Raw genomic sequence first — 17,813 nt, forward strand, 5'->3', positions numbered from 1 at the left:
CAGCTGTTGCGTGGCCACCAGTGACTTGGTGGAGCCTACAGCGCTGCATGGCCCAGGAAGCACAGGACCGTAGGTGTTCAGAGCAAAGGTGAGGGCGAGGGGGTCGGTTGTGCCCCGGCGCGGAGCGTGGGATGTTGGGGTGTCGCTGGGGCGATTGCAGGAGCTCTCCTTCCCTCCGGAGTGTCGGGCCCGCAGGGCTCAACAACTTTCCTTTAAAAAGTCTAGAATCAAGAATATGCTTCACTTCCTAATGAGTCTGTCTGGCTACTACGAGAGGCCCAGGTGCCTTCTTAGGGGGAGGTCGTAAGGTAGAACCCCGAAAAGGTTTCAGGACACTACAATGGAACACAGGGTGCATTTTTCCTAGGAGTTTGGGAAGATTTAATTCTACCATGACTGGGTTAATAATCCTTATGATGGGAAAGGGACCTTGGTATTCTGGTCCTAACTTCTTACTAGGTAACTAAGTTGTAATGTTTTGTTGATTAACTTTTTCCCCAAGTTGTAATGATCTTTGGGGAGTCTTCTTTTTATTTGCTTGCTTTTTATACATCTCAGAACCCTATTTCAGAGCGATTTTTGTGTTTTTCCATACCTCCTCTCACCCACTCACACACTGGTCAAGCATTTGCTAAGTAGAAGGTGCCTGAGGATATTTGGGTATTGGGTTGAACTCTTTTCCTGTGGCAATGTTAAAAGGCATAAAACCGGTGCTGCTGTGGACAGAGTTATTGTAAGCCACCTCTGCAAAAGGGAGGAGGTCAGTCCAGTCATTTGCTGATAGTCTACATGGTATCTGTGATACTGCTCCACCATTGAGTTCGCTGATTCAGCTGCCCCGTTCGTAGATGGGTGAAAAGCCAACAAAAGTCCTTGTGACAAGCTAATTAACTTAAGAAAAACCTTCCAGAACCTGGCCGTAAAGTGCACCACCCCAGTCTGAGAGTATTCATTTTGGCGCGCCATGCAGTCTGTAGATATGCTTCAAAAACATCTTGGTTAGTTGTTGGGCTGACAGGAGTCCTTTGCAAGTGATGAAATGAGCCTGCTTTGAAAACAGATCTATCATGGTCCAAATCACCATATTCCCTCTACTTTTAGGTAATTCCAAAATAAAATCCAAAGCAATTTCTTCCCATAGTTGGGAAGGATTTGTCACTGGTTGTAATAGTCCAGGGGGCTTTTCCAGAATTCTTTCCAGGGTGGCACACACAGCACAGTTCTTGACATAGTTCCCTATGTCCCATTTCGCACCTGGCCACCAAAATTGCTGACGAACCAGATGCAGTGTTTTTAAATATGCAAAGTGTACAGCTTGTTTCACATCATGACAGTGCTGCAGAGCGTTGAGGCAGAGACAAATACAACTTCCCACCTTTGTGAGCCAAACCATCCCTGCATATCAAAGAGGTTTGATTTTCCTTGCTCCATCAATCGTTGAGGAGTTCCTGTTTCAATTTCTTCGCCCCAGGGTTAGCTGGACGTGGTCAAACAAGAGATGACAAGACTGAACATCAATATCTTAGGAATCAGCAAACTAAAATGGACAGGAATGGGTGAATTTAATTCAGATGACCATCAGTATACTACTGCGGGCAAGAATCCGTCAGAAGATATGGAGTAGCCTTCATAGTCAATAAAAGAATAGAAAAAGCAATATTGGGATACAATCCCCAAAATGAAACAATGATCTCAGTGCGAATCCAAGGCAAACCATTCAATATCACACTAGTCCAAGTCTATGACCCAACCACCAGTGCTAAAGAGAAGGAAATTGACCAGTTCTATGAAGCCGTACAGCACCTTATAGAACTAACACCAAAAAATGATGTCCTTATCATCATGGGGGATTGGAATGCTAAAGTAGGAAGCCAAAAGATAACTGGAATAACAGGCAAGTTTGGCCTTGGAGTACAAAATGAAGCAAGCACAGGCTGACAGAATTTTGTCAAGAGAATACGATGGTCATAGCAAACACTCTTTTTCAACAACCCAAGAGATGGCTCTATACATGGACATCATCAGACGGCCAACACAGAAATCAGACTGACTGTGCTCTGCAGCCAAAGATGGAGAAGCTCTATACAGTCAGTAAAAACAAGACCAGGAGCTGACTGTGGCTCAGACCATGAGCTTCTCATTGCAAAATTTAGGCTCAAATTGAAGAAAGTAGGGAAAAGCACTAGGCCACTCATATATGAACTAAATCGTATCCCTGATGAATACACAGTAGAGGTGACAAATAGATTTAAGGAATTAGATCTGATAAGAGTGCCTGAAGAATTATGGTCGGATTTTTGCAACATTGTACAACAAGTAGCAACCAAAACCATCCCAAAGAAAAAGAAATGCAAGAAAGCAAAATGGCTGCCTGAGGAAGCTTTGCAAATAGCTAAGGAAAGAATGGAAGCAAAAGGCAAGGGAGAAATAGAAAGATACACCCAATTGGCTATTAGAGATAAGAATGCTTTATTAAATGAACAGTGCAAAGAAATAGAAGAAAACAATAGAATAGGGAGGACCAGAGATCTCTCCAAGAAAATTGGAGATATGAAGGGAACATTTCGTGCAAAGTTGGGCATGATAAAGGAGCAAAATGGCAGCGACCTAACAGAGGAAGAAGAGATTAAGAAGAGGTGGCAAAACTATACAGAAGAACAAGACCGAGCTTAACGTCCCAGACCAACTTATTTGTCTCTTGAGAAAACTATATGAGGGTCAAGAAGCAATAGTGAGAACAGGACACGGAAACACTGGTTCAAAATTGGGAAAGAAGTCCGGCAAGGCTGTATATTGTTGCCCTGCCTATTTAACTTATATGCAGAGCACATCATGAAAAAGGTAATGAATCAAAAGCTGGAATTAAGATTACTGGGAGAAATATCAACAATCTAAGATATGCAGATGATACCATTCTAATGGCAGAAAGTGAAGAGGAACTAAAGAGCCTCTTGATGCGGTGAAGAAGGAGAATGCAAAAGTGGGCTTGAAACTCAACATTAAGAAAACCAAGATCATCGTATCCGGTCCTCTCAATTCTTGGCAAACAGATGGGGAAGAAATGGAGGTAGTGACAGATTTTATTTTCCTGGGCTCCAAGATCACCACAGATGGGGACTGCAGCCAAGAAATTAAAAGACACTTGCTCCTGGGGAGGAAAACTATGGCAAATCTAGATAGCATACTAACAAGCAGAGACATCACCCTGCCAACAAAAGTGTGTATAGTCAAGGCCATGGTTTTCCCAGTTGCAATGTATGGCAGTGAAAGTTGGACCATAAGAAAGGCTGAGTGCTAAAGAATTGAGGGCTTTGAACTATGGTGGTGGAGAACACTCCTGCAAGTCCTTTGGAATGCAAGGTGTTCAAACCAGTCAGTCCTAGAGGAGATCAACCCTGACTGCTCTTTAGAAGGCCAGATCCTGAAGTTGAAACTCAAATACTTTGGCCACCTAATGAGAAGGAAGGACTCACTGGAGAAGAGCCTAATGCTGGGAAAGATTGAGGGCAATAGAAGAAGGGGATGACAATGAGGTGGCTGGATGGAGTCACTGAAGCAGTAGGCATGGGCTTAAATGGACTCCAGAAGATGGTAAAGGACAGGAAGGCCTGGAGGAACGTTGTCCATGGGATTGCAATGGGTCGGACATTACTTCGCAACTAACAACAACAACAACAACTCAACCCTTGCCTAAAAAGAGAAAGGAGTTGAGGAAATTTTTAGGATTAACTGGATATTATAGACTGTGGATAATAACTATGCTATTTTGACTAAAGACATGCATACAAAGCTTTAGAAGAAAAGCCTAATGTTATACAGTGGATAGAGGATAAACACGGATAAAGGAATGGCTTTTAAAATGGCTTTTAAAGGAAGGGGCTGCCAATGGCATTTTTGTCTAAAACAGGGGTCCCCAACCCCCAGTCCATGGACCAGTACTGGGCTGTGGCATGCCAACAACTGATCTGCACAAACAAGGAAGGCCCCATCTGCAGGATGCAGGCAGAACACAAAACCACACACCCTCTGGTCCACGGAAAAAAACCTCTCCCCATGGAACTGGTCCCTGGTGCTCAAAAGGTTGGAGACCTCTGGTATAAAATGTTAGACCCTGCGGTGGCGACGCGACGCCGAAGACAGCCGTTTTCGGGCTGCCCGCTCCGCAGCTGTGTTTTTCCATCGTAAACAGCGCCGATCAGCTGTTTAGATGGATTTGAAGCCCCCTCCTCAGGAGAAGAGGAGGGGGTGAGGCCCCAGGTAGGGGTTGAGCTCTCCGGGGCCGCCTGAGCTGAGAGCTTGGGCGGCTGAAGGATGAGCCCCCCAAAAACCTGGGTTGCTCCGAGCTGCACAGCGCCTCTGCTCTGGGATTATTGGAGCAGAGCCAGGCGTTAGCAACCACCCCTGCCAAAAGGAAATACTTTTGATTATCAAGATGCAGGCAGAGCGGTACAGGAGGTCAAGGTGAAGTGGACTCTTTATTTTTACTCTCTAGCTCAATGGATTTTATAGCTTCAAAGTGAAAGTGCGTAATAAGTGAAAGTGGGGGAAGATGGCGGCTAAAACTTCTAAAGCTCTCCGGAATGCGGGGTCTTCCCTGGTGCAACAGACCTCATTGCAAGCTTTGCTTCCTCCTGCATCTCCCCCAGCATTGACGCTTAAGGATTTACAAGACGCTCTTGGAAAGCATGCACAATTGATGTCTGATATGATGGTTGAAAAGTTGAAAAAGCTGGAGGAGAAAATGGAGGAGAAAATGGAGAAATTGGAGAAGAAGATGGAAGAGAAGCTGAGAGCAATGAGGGTGGACATCTTGTCTAAGGTTGAATCCGTAGCTGAATGTGTGCTACAGCTGGATATAAAAGTGGAGGATCTCAGTCAAAAGAACTCTATATTAGAAGCAAAGGTATTAGAAAATGAAAATATAAGGGATAAAATGGACGAAGAATTGAGCCTTGTTCAGTATAATCAGATGCAGTATGCTATTAGAATTAGGGGTTTAAAGGAGAATGGTAAAGAAGATTTAAAGCAGCTGATTTCTGAGGCTCTGGAAGGGTTACTGGGCCAGTCAGCATCTGAAATTGAGGGAAATATGAACAAAGTTTTTCGTGTAAATTCATGGATTGCAAGACAGAGGAAGTTACCCAGAGATGTGGTGGTCTATTTTACAAAGAGAGTAATGAGAGATGAAGTTATTCAAGCTGCTTATGATACTAATTTGGTAGTGGCTGAGCAAGAAGTTTTGGTTTTAAAAGAGATCCCTCCGAAGATCCTAAGGAGAAGGAAAGATTTTGCATTTCTAGTACAGGAACCTAAGAAACGTGATATTAAGTTTAGATGGGAGATTCCAGTTGGATTGGTGGCGACGCATGAAGGTAAAAGACATCGTTTGGTTACTGTGGCTCAGGCACGTGATTTTTATAGTAATGTGTTAAAAGCAACCCCCCTATCATTTTTGGAAGCTGCAAAAGGATACGGTGGGGGAAAGCTTCAAGACGTTGCAGATAGACAGACAGAGGACAATGGTGTTGGAGGGGATCAAGTCACAGTTTCATCGGTTGCTGCAGGAGGCCAGAAGATGACGCGTGCCGCCCTAAGAAGAGCGAGACGAGAGCAAGAGCAAGACTAGCAGAAAGTTATGGAATCTTCAAAGTGTGCTTACAGTGAAGATGTGGGAGGAGAGCGGTCTAAAGAAGTTTTGGGGGTCATGACAGAGGTGCTCCAAAAGTTTTGGGGCGTTAAGATTGCTGATTAATTTTTAGATTAGAATGTCAATGGAGTAAAATTATTATAGAGGAGAAAGAAAGTTTTTTTTTCTTTCTTTTTTTTTGTTAATATTTTACACAATTTAAGATTGCTTGCTAGAAAAGTATATTAGGGTTATGGACTTAAAGTATGTGTTGAACTAAGAATGGGTATGTAAGCTCCTAATTAACAACAAGTTGTCTTAGAGATTGCCTAAATCTTTTTTTATATACTCTTTGTATTTGAACTTTTATTTGAACTTAAGGATGATTTGGAATTGCGAGACATTTGGCGTGATACATGCAAGAACTATTTTTGATCATAGTTTAGTTTGATTGGAGATTATTAAGATTAACAGAGATAGGCGCTTTTGGGCGCTTCAAGGGAATCATGGACTGGGATTAAGAAAATTTATTTTGAGTAAAGCTCTTTTTCTGTTTTCCTCTTTTTTTCTACTTTATTTGTAATATTAATATTGTTTGTATTCATTTTATATGAGCTAGAGAGAGATAGAATTTATAGTTTATTGTTGATAACATAGGGGTGTTTATGTTCGTTTTTTGATTTTATGCCCTGTATTTAGCTCTGGGAAGTCGGGGGGGGAGGAGGGAGTGGGGGAGAGGGATAGGGAGGGTTGGATAGGGGTGGGGGATTAAAGTCAAAATGTATTGTAAAACTTTTTAAATAAAAAAAAAATGTTAGACCCTGTCTGTCGAGGATGGCCAGATTGTGTTCAGTGATGGCTACAGCTGTGTTAGTGAAGGAAAGCAGAAAATTGATGTTTGGGGCGGGGCACTGATAGTGAGTACCCCCATCAAGTATGAAGAATTTTAAATCAGAAAGCTGGAAGGTAGTTAACAGACTCCCAGATTTTGAAATATGAAGCCATCCTTGTGGAATAAAACCCAATTTAGTATTAATTCTGGATCATAATTTATCCCTGCCCAGTTCCTGAGCTCAGAATGAGATGAACTAGCCTGAATATAACATAACTATATAGAAGTGATAGACTTACAGACTAAAATAAGGCCAGATCTTGGAGATACACCTTTAGGAGAACAAAAAAATCTGTTTATAAATGGATCCAGCAGGGTGATAGAGGTAAAGAGACAACAACAAACAAATTGCAAAGGCTTCCTTCTCCCACACTGCCCACCTTCTCTTGCAATCGGTGAACTTTTTTGAGGTGTAGGCACAGGTCTGTAGGATTCCATCATGGTTCTTTTGCAATAGTACAGCTCCGACGGCCACGTTGCTGGCATCGGCTTGAATCACAAAGGGTGATGGTTTAGGACTGGTTCAACTACAAAAAGTCTTTTCAAATTCTCAAAAGCAGTTTGACAGCCATGATAGTGGCTGGCCCGGTCAGGGCTTCCCACCCTTTTGCCTGTTTTCAATAAGTACGTGAGGGTTAAAGCAATTTTGGCAAAGGAGGGGATGAACTGTTGGAAAAAATAGGCGAATCCCAGAAAGCTCTGAAGCTGTTTGCAAGTCTTTGGGAGTTGCCATTCGATTACGGCTTTTACTTTAGCAGGGTCCATCACTGGAAATTCTGTAGCCAAGATAATCTCGTTGGGTCTGATGGAACTCACACTTTGATAGTTTAACATATAGTTTGGCATTCAACAACTTCTTTAACACTTCTTGCACTAGTTTTATGTGGTCAGCCATATTTGTGCTGTATATCAGGATATCATCAAGATACACCAAAACTTCTTTGTATAAATGATCATGTAGTACCAGGTTGATCAGCTGCATGAAGAGAGCTGGAGCACCCTGTAGTCCAAACAGCATGACTTTAAATTGATAGCTCCCTATGGGACAGTTAAAAGCAGTTTTCCATTCATCTCCTTCTCTTATTCTTACTTGGTCTTTCTCAGGTCCAACTTAGTGAAGACACTCTCCTTTGCCAGGTGGGTTAGTAAGTCCTTCAGGAGGGGGAGGGGGTATTTGTTCTCTACGCTCACAGTGTTTAACCCTTCGCCTATGAAGAGACGAAGCGACCCGTCTTTTTTCTCTTTAAATAACACCGGAGCTCCCACCTGAGATTTGGCCAGTTCAATAAATACCTCTTGCTAGGTTCTTGTTCACATACTGCTACAGTTCATCCATTTTGAGGGGAGTCATGGTGTACATCCATGTTGTACATCCATCCAACAGTTGAATGGTGCAATTATTGGGCTGGTGGGGACGCAGGGTGTCACATTCTTTCTCACTAAACACCTCTGCTAGATCCCGGTATTCACTGGGGATGAGTGGCTCACCTGGTTGAGGCAGGATGGCTACCTTTGCTAACTTGGTGGATGGCCTAAACTCTCCAGTAACGTCAGCCAAAATTAAGGGGGGGCTTGGGCCCTATAGATAATCTCAAAGTCCTCATCCCTTTTTCCCACCAAATAAATGGTTTCCATTTGTCCAACCAGGCTAGCCCAGGAAGCACTGTCTCAGTCATCTTTGGAGCCACTATGAAGCAAATGAACTCCCAATATTCACCTATCTCTAAGCGTACTGGCTCTGTCAATTGTGTGACCAAAGTTCCTCCCATTAAAGAGCCATTGGCTTGCTCAAATCGCACAGGTTTGGAGAGCAACCTTGCTCGTATATCCAGTTTAAGGGCAAGTGGCAAGCTAATAACACACCAGGAGCACGCCGAGTCCATTAGCACTTTCAAATCTACTTGTGCACCCATCTTGGGGACTATGAGTTTGGCTGTGAGAGAAAAAGGTGGAATGGATCAACTCACCATCGGGTTGTTCTCCCCGTCGTCGCTGTTGTAGGAGGACAGAGTGATGACAGGTCCAGCTTGGGCCTTGGTGTTCTCTTGCGTGGGCGACATAACCTGGGCAACAGGTTCTTGTGTGATCCAGTTTGACTTCTCTTTCACCAGCTGCTGGACTGGTTTCTTCCTTGCCGGTGGTCCTGATCTGTTCTGCTGTTGGTATGGGACCGGGCAGCTTGCCACTCGGTGTCCTTGTTGCCCACATCTAAAGCATTTGATTGGTGGACTGGCAAGTGGTCTGGTGGGCTCTGCGGCCACGATGGCTGAAGGCTTACGGGGGGGTGTGTGTCATCTGTTCTGTTCTGGCTTCTGCCTGGCTTCCTGAGGTGGTGGCTTCTTATAATGAGCCACCTTGATGTCCAATCTTATTGCTGCCTGGTACCACTCCTGTAAATAGGTTAGACATAGCTCAATAGACACAGGCCTGGAAAAGGTGATTGTGTAGCCCCTCCTTTAAGTGGTTCACTAGGGACTCTTAAGGCCACCGTTCTAGTTGACCTGCTACCTTACAAAATTCTCGTACGTATTCCAAAGCAGGTCTGCTGTCTTGTTTTATCTTACATATTTGTTTCTCCACTTTGAGGGCTATTAATGGGTCCTCAAACACGGTTCTTAATCCAAGGAATAAGAGTTGGAGGTTGGTTGTTGTACAAATTGTTTAGCCATTCAGATGCTTCCCCTTCCAAATTGGCTGCAATGTCAGGGCCCACTTCAAACCCTCATCCTAAGAAAGTAGAACTCATGGAAACAGTTTCTTCCAAAAGGAGCATTTATTAGGAGAAGGTGATAGCAGGCATATTAGACAGGATCTGAGGGTTTCCTGCCAGATCAATAGGTAAAAAGTGTCCCAAACCCCCCCACACCCCATAGTTCATCCGGTCGGTTCAAACAAGCCAATCCCAAGGTGTTAAGTCCATTGCAGGAAAAGGGAGGTAACATCAGGCTGTCTCTGGGCTGCAGCAATGTTTTTGTTTGCTTTCGCACCTTCCCTTGCAAATGCGGAGATAAACCAATTTTTTTTATCCTATTTATATCCCGCCCTTCTCCGAAGACTCAGGGCGGCTTACAATCTAAGAAGTACAAATCAATGTGCTTAGCAATAGCCTTCATTCTATGTATATGCCTACTTATTAGGGCTTTCACCCCCCCCAGTGGCATTTTTACAACAATGCCCCCAACAATCTGGGTCCTCATTTTACCTACCTCGGAAGGATGGAAGGCTGAGTCAACCTTGAGCCTGGTGGGACTCGAACCTGCACTAATTGCAGGCAGCTGGTGTTACTTAAGGAGGCATTAGTCCACTGCTCCACCAATTGCTGGAGGTACATTCCATTCTCCTCCCCCCTTTTACTAGCTAACAACAAGGGGAAAGTTCAGAGGAGTATGCAGAAACAGCAGTGTTACATTGTAGCGATAGAGGAAACAAGGCAATAACCCGCAAGCACTTCCCCCTCCCCTCCAGGAGTATGGCAGAACCCAAGAAGAGAAGAGAATGAGGTTTGGGTTAAGAAGGGAAATGGAAAGGAATAAGAGGGAAGACGGGCCTGTTAAAGTATGGGTTCTGACACACGACCACATTGACCATAGCAACTGGATTCTGATAGAAATTGGCATTGCTATTCATGTGGGAACATACTTGATTGAAGATCAGCTTCTCTTGGTCACCGTCAAATGTTGCTCTAAGGGTTGGCGCCATCATGGGTTGCTCCCCCCTACAGTATGGCTGCATTCCCAGCGGTTGCTGGCCTCCTTGCTGTGGTTCTTGCACCCCAGTGGATGCTGATCTCCCAATGGTGGCTGCAGCATCCCCAGTTGCTGCAGCCCTCCAAGCGGCTGCTGCACATTCAGGAGCTGTTGCCAGCCCCACTGCTGCTATACTCCCAATGGCTGCTGACCTCCTGGTGATGGTGGCTGTGGCATCCCCAGTTGCTGCAGGCCTCCCAGTGATTCTGGCAGCGATTGCTGTGGTATCCCCAGTTGCTGCAGGCCCCCCAGGGGTTGCTAGAGATTCAGAGGTTGCTGCCAGCCCCACTGTTGTTGCGCTCCCACCTGTAGTTGGCCTCCCATTGGTGGCTACAGCATCCCCAGTTGATGCAGGCCTCCCAGCGGTTCTTGCACATTCAGGGGCTGGTAACAGTCCCACTGCTGTGGTGCTCCCACATGTGGCTGACTTCCCAGCAGTGGTGCCTATGGCTTTCCCAATTGTTGCAGGGGACCCAACAGCTGCAGCACTCTCACCTGTTGCTTTCTGTGCAACTTTTGAATAATATCATGTTGAACGCTCATATCTGAGTCTTCCCCCTGTGTAGGCTTCGGGCTTGGGTGGTGCCGACGGTGAAACTCTGGGCTGTGTGACCGATGGTAGCATGATACCTGTAGCAATCTGGGCGACAATGTCTTGGGCCTCCATGTTCAGAGTGGCAGCTGGAACTGTCCCTCCTTGCAGGGCTGGAGGTTATTGGTGGCTTCAAAGATGGGGAAGCTGCTTGTGCTCCATAGGCGGGATTGGGGCTTCTTTTAGGCACGGATTGGTGCCTACTCCACCAATCATCATGATCACTTGCATTAGAAGAGAGGGTTGCTCCCCATTCTTCATCTCTAGCCCCTCGAACCTCACCACCAACTTCTCCACAAATTGGTTAAGGGCTGAGGACAGGTACTTCCACTCTCTGGAGTCTTCAGTAGTCGTCGATTTCCTGATTCTCTAGCGGCCCGGGGAACACAATTCTCGAGACTTTCCCTCTTGCAAATCAACTTTGGTCACTTTCGAAGAACTTGCTTTTAGCAGGGTCATCTCGAGGGGCTTGGAGTATCCAATGGGCAGAGTCCACTCCAATGACCGGAGCAGCTCCCGCATTTTGGTTCTCTCCCCCAGCTTTAGGGCCTGAGAGGATTCCTTCTCCACTGGTGCACTGGCTTGCTCTCCCTCCCCTGAGGCTGCAGCCATGGATGGGGTGCTGGATCCAGGCACTGTTGTGATTCCGTGCCAGCCTGTGCTCCTGACAGCTAAGTCCAAGGGATCTCAGGAGGAGGAGGAGGAGGAGGAGGGGTTTGGAGAGCCTTCGGAGTTGGAGGGAGGCTATGATGCATTACAAGACTCACAGACAGAGGAAGAGCCAGGCCCCTCCAGTAGTGTTCTGTATGAGGCTCAGCTGTGTGGGGAGGATGAGTCAGACTCTTGAGGCTTCACAGATGAACGTCATTATAGATGCTCATAATAGAAGAGCAGGTCAGAGGAAGACTATGCAGCAACTCAGTGAAAGGAGAAGAAGGCATTGAGAAGCCACGCCTTGGGGCTGCTTAATAAAAGTAGCTGGTTGCTGAAGGCAATCGTTTGTAGAACTTCAAGGGAATCATGGTCTGTTATTGCTGAACTTCTTGATTAACTCCTGCTCTGTTTTGCTGTTTGAACTATTTATTTGTTGGAAAAGTATTCTGTTGTTTTTTGTTTTGAGGACTTAAGTATTAGGACTGTATAAATAAAAAGGGTTGGTTTTTCCAGCCTATTGATAAAAAAAGGATTGTTCTTGTGATGCAAACAAGGATGGTTGTAGGCTGGAACAGAACAGGCACTTCTTCCTTCTTCATGTTGAGATCTTCCCCGAGTCTTTGTCAGTCTATCCCTCGAGTTAGGGATGGTGACTGGAGCTCAGGACCCCAAGGCGGTTAAGATAGAAAATGGTAGTTTTGGGGTTAATGTCATGGTTCTGATAGATGAAACCCATCAAAAGAACTTTGAGGCAAAATTCTTTCTTAAGAACATTTATTTGGAAAACAAAGTATCAGCACAACAGAGTTGAACCCAAAAACTAAATTCCCTTCCCCTGGATACAAAGTAACAAAGTACAATTTCCACCCCCAATAAAGTCATAAAATATATTCCCCAATTAGCTTCAAGCATGGGCTTTCTCCTCAGCTCACCAAAACATTATCAGCTCGTCCTTGAGTTCCCACAGCAGCATTATTATTATGGCTAACTTAGTTTACATCCCAACCCCCCCAGCTGCACTTGAATTCTAAAACTAAGAAAAACATGTTAAAGGAGAAGAGAAAATGGCTGTATTTTCATCAGTTGTCAGAGCAGGAACATCCAATGTTAGCAGCATTTATCTTGGGCTTTGCGGTCTGCCAATGGGTCTTCAAAATGCCTTCCTAGGGCTGCTGTGAAGCAATTGAAGTTTTGTAACTCCAGGACATCTGCATTGTGGAGGGTCATCATCCACCTGGCAGCAGCACCTTCCAGGGTCAGCCAGTTACCCTGACTCTGGCCCCCTCAGTGGGGATCTCCTGGCTGTACTCCTGCCTATAGATGAGGACATCAGTCAGGAAGAACCTGAGTTGCTCGGGGTCTCCATAGAACTTCATTCTGAGGAGGTGTTCTGTGCTTGCAGTGGTGGCCTCCTCCATCTCCAGCTCAGGGAGTGATCACCTTGCTGGGGCCCCCAGGCGTGGAAGTCCCCACAGCAGCTGCTGCAATGCTCTGGGGAGAAGCTCTCCCTTCCCTATCTGTGGTCAGTCTCATCAGTAAACATCTTTTATTGCTCTGGTTTGAGCTCCCCTTGCTTTCAAGTCTTGGAATACTTCTATCATGAAACACATTGCTTACTTCATGAAGGCATCTCCACGGTCAGGCTGTTTGTCGTCGTCAGATGCCTCTAATTCTCTCCTCCATCTGTGCTGTGACTGCCTCAGGTGAGGGTGACTCCATTCATCTTCTTCTTCCAGTCTTCCTTCTTCCCTACACCCATGGACCAAAGGAACCTGACAATGTCTTGATAAGCTAAACATATTTATTTAGCTGAATAAAGATGGGTCTCTCCAAGCAAGAGGATCACACAAATATTTATACTTTCTCTTGGTTATCACTTTGTTAGACAGAGGGTCACACAGAGGGTCACACTGGAAGCTGGCACTCAACATATAAGATAAAGAGGTACAGAAATAGTCAACCTCCTCCCTTGGTGGCATTCCAAGGACATTGGGTGGTACCTCAGGGACATTAGGTGTTCCTGGGAAACTTCCCATGATCCTAAAGGCTTGCTGAGGTAACTGGGTTGACTGAACATCAAGGCTATCACTAGATTCCTGATCAACATATTCCCCCCTTTCATACTTTGAGTGGTGCCCAGAAGTATGATACAGAATAGGCAGCAATAGTGTGTGAGCTACATCATTTAGGGCAGGCAGACATAATTAAGGGAAAACAATGAATGAAACAGCAAAAGAAGATGACAAAGAAAACCACAAACATAATTCCTACAAAGAGTTCATGGAGCGGGCTTCCGGTTTGCGCGCGTGGCACTTTCAGATGTGCAGGGGAGAGCTCCCTCCCTTCCAATCCTTCTTCATTGGAGGACCCTGAAAAGAGTCGAAAGTCGCCCTGGAGGGGCGGCCACTGCAAGGATACCCTCCTGTGATTGTGGAAGGGCAGCAGCCCTCCGCTTGAATCTGGAGCAGCTCCTTTTGGCCGGCCATCAACATGGCCAATCACTAAGCCACTCCCTGCCGAAAGCCAAAAGCACCATCTAGCACAACAAAGCAATCTGGAGGACCTGGGTAAGGCCTTTCCTTTTCTATCCCCCTAACTGCCTGCCTGTGGGACTTTTTTGAAAATTCTCCCCCCCCTTTTATTTTTTGAGAAAATGGCTTCTCTATACTTGGGGGATTAACGTTTTAAGCCCTAAAGCAACATTAGGAGTGAAGATATCAAAGGCCTCCAAATACAGTATGTTGAGGATTCAGCTAATCAAATGATAACAACATTAGCTACTACTTACTACCTAACCCAGATGGAAATGGAACAAGATAAAGACCAGACTGAATTAATGACAATCATATCACAGCAAAACATCAAAAATTGAGCTATTAAAGCAATACTTCAATGATTATAAAGGGGACATTAGCTTGGCAAAACTGTCATTTGGATGGTCTCCATGGATTCAAATAAGAGGTGGAGGAAGAAAGGGAGACACATTGGAGAACTTAAAAGCTGTAAGATGGAAACCTGATTGGCACAAAAAGAAGGCGAGTGTTAGATTTAAAGACCTAGATTTGTCTCCCTTTTTGGGGATTTGTAAAGACAGAACTTAAAAAATGTCTTTTGATGGACTAAGGGGAATCTTAAAAATAAATAAATAAACTGATTCTATATTTAGGTTTTAGATTTTTAAAGGAAAACAAAATTAAGCTTTTAGAATAAACTTTGAGTTATACAATAGAATTTATAATTTTATAATAGAAGATAGTATTTTATTAAGTGTTGAATGGTTAAGACAATTTTTTAAACAAATTTGTGATGTGTTAAGATGAAAATTAATTTTACTGTTAAATCATAAGAATGATATATAACAAACAACGTAAGTTTTGTAGACAAGAGAATTATTGTTTACTGAAATAGGGAATTGTAGGTTACCCAAAAAGTAAGCTCTTTTTTGCATATATAGGCTACCTTAGAGTATTTTTAATGCAATTAAGTAAAACTTAAAAACAGGATTTTGATATGTATTAGTCTAACTATATTGAAAACTTTGTTAATTGACTAGTTCATAACTAGAACTGTATTAATTACTTTGACTATGTGAAAATTAAGGGAATCAGAGAGGGAATTTTTATTGATGTAACCTGAACTATCTACAAACAATTTGTTATTTGCTACTTAGGACTACCCAACCACCATATTGCTTCACAAATACCCCTACCCTTAACCTTTTCTCTACCCTATTCCAAGTCCCTTTTTCCCTACCTTCTTTGCTAACCCTATAAAACCAATAAAATTTTTTTCAAAAAAATAAAAAAAATGAAAAAAGAGTCCATGGAGCCAACACCATCTGGCCAGCCAACCTAGTAAGCCAAGAACATAGGCCAAAAAAGAGAGGAATCTCAACATCCTTAAGTCTGTCTTTTATCCCTTTCTCCATAAGATGGATGGTATGATTAATACTAACTGGATAATTTGTGATATAATTGCAGCAATGAGAATGAATTAATGTGCAGACCCCTCCTTTAAGCAGCGAGGACTATGTCCAGGGCTTGGCAGTTTTGTAGCATGACTTTGCTGATTTCCCCTTGTTTAAATGTAGGAATGCCTGCATAGTGTCGTTAAACTAAGCTCTGTCTAGTCTCCCAGCTCTAGAATGGATTCATAATTTAAATCGAGCCCTAGTGCTGGAAATATTTATTATTATTATTATTATTATTATTATTATTATTATTATTATTATTATTATTATTATTATTATTATTATGGCTCTGGCGGCAGCATTTCCCAGATGTCCTATGGAATGATGCTCAACACTGTCTGTATCACAACTATTCCAGAGATAAAAGTTCCAGTCATGCTGCTATATGATCCTAACAGAAAGATTATTCCCACCATACATGTCCCTGACCAAAAGGTGGGCAAGGATTTATAAGCAAAATATCTGCACAAAAACCACCAATTCCAATGATTGGCCAAGTAATTTCCTCTCTGGTTCTTGAGTCCTCCCAGCACGAAGGTCCTAAATTCTGCAATATAGGCCACGATCCCAATGGCCGCAAACAAACTGCATAGGGCCAAAGATTTTTTTCTGTGGATCAAGGCTGAAAGTTTGGTGACATTTGTGCCAATTATCCCACATATTTGTGCAGTTGACCTTCCAGACAATTGACAAGGTGCATAGATTACTAATTCGTATTTGGAGGAAGAGTTAAAATAGTTCAGACAGGTAGCTGCTTGATGTTGTATGCGTGCCCCTAGCTTAGCAATTAGTTTTCCTGCCCCAAAGATAGGTATCATCCACCCTTTTATAACATTTGATACCTGGAACATAGGAGTCCCTGGAGGGGCAGCTTCCATGACTAGACCATGGGTGCTGGTTGGGGTTATGTGGGTGAAGATCCATCAATTGGTGACATTTAATAGCTTCATTCAACCCTGAACATTCTGAATATGTGTGCTAGTTTCCTAGACACCCAGAAATGGTTTTGGAAATTGTTGACCATCCTGCCATTTGTCTTCTCTGGCATTAACAGGTCCTGCATGTCCTGGGTGTTTCTCATCAGGTGGGGTATGCATGTATTATGACCCAGGATTGGTGCACAAGCAACACATGCTAGGCAGAGGCTTATCAGCATTTATTCACCCCCCCATTCAGCAATTCCCAGTCTGTTCCCAAAATTTCTGCATACAATTCATACCTACAGTTCAACAGCAAGGTTCTAACACATGCACCCACATACTCTGTGCAACTTCCTAGTAATGGAAGTTCAAGAGAGCAGCAATACTCCAGAAGCAAGACAGGATCTCAACCTTTGCAAAGTTCATGGCGAATTATTTGGAACTTCACGGCATGCAGAGTCCACCTGGAATGCAGCAAAAACCTGGAACAGAGCCGTGTCGCTATTAGCTCACAGATGTCAAGGCAAAGAATCAAACACAAGTCAACAAGATCAAGGATTCTGGAGCAAAGTTCTACCAAGAGCCATGGAGAGTGTTGCCGTGAAATACAACACTTATTCCTGACAAAATCCGCTCCTCACAACATCTCCTAAAATGCTACTCTCCAGGTGAAGAGGGGGCAGGGTACCCTCCTCTAGAGTAGTCAGGTCACCCTGTGCTGACTCTGCCTCCTCTCCATTCTCCGCACACAGGGATTGGGCAGGGGAGGCATTTAGTCATCTCTAGAGCTCTGCCACTCTTCTGTTTCGCTACCTGCCCTTTCCATTTCCTTCCGCCTTCCTTGGTCAGCCTGCACCATCTCTTCCTCCCTGACTACTCTTCTGAGGCTCAAGGAACCTGGGATTGACTCGTCCCCAGGTCATTCCTCAGTTGCCATAGGGACTGCACTCTCCCCCTCCATTGGCCCCGGTTCCACCTCCTCTTCCTCCCAGGCCCCGGGTTCCGACAAGGCCATTAATATATTTCTTCCAGCACCTTTTCTTGTGGATCCCTGTTCTCTCTCTCTCTCTCTCTCTCTCTGTGTGTGTGTGTGTGTGTGTGAGAGAGAGAGAGAGAGAGAGAGAGAGAGAGAGAGAGAGAGAGAACTTATTTTTGTTTGCAGGTTTGACTACAGAAGACTCTGACCGGAACCCTATGACAATGGGTCCAGCCAGTCGAGCATTAGTTGGTGGTGGCGGTAAGGGTAATACAGGAGAGGGGATTGTTGGAACCCCTTCCTGGATTCAGGTCTACATTTGACTTGTATGCCCTGATGATTCTCCTGACATTTTTCCTGCTCTGTACTTTGGGAACATCCCATTTAATATTTCGTTCACTCTGTAGTATAGGGACATCTTATCAGTCTGTCTGATT

The 17,813-nt window shown here is 44.3% G+C and overlaps 1 protein-coding gene across 4 annotated transcripts in view; it reads right to left on the bottom strand.

Moving 5' to 3' along the window:
- The window catches only part of PDCD6 (programmed cell death 6), an 83,835-nt gene that overhangs the window by 35,210 nt on the left and 30,812 nt on the right, over positions 1 to 17,813 (bottom strand). Inside the window, exons 1-2 of one of the 4 annotated variants that reach the window (XM_083377180.1) lie at positions 6,899 to 6,981; positions 6,758 to 6,790 (exon numbers count right to left, since the gene is read on the bottom strand). The exons of the other annotated variants lie outside the window; for them this stretch is intronic. The gene's annotated coding sequence lies outside the window, so the exon portion shown is untranslated. Of the gene's footprint in view, positions 1 to 6,757; positions 6,791 to 6,898; positions 6,982 to 17,813 lie in introns of those variants that run through there. 4 annotated transcript variants of the gene reach the window in all.

The sequence above is a fragment of the Vipera ursinii genome, assembly GCF_947247035.1.
Source record: "Vipera ursinii genome assembly, chromosome: Z".
In the NCBI taxonomy this organism is placed as follows: Eukaryota; Metazoa; Chordata; class Lepidosauria; order Squamata; family Viperidae; genus Vipera; species Vipera ursinii.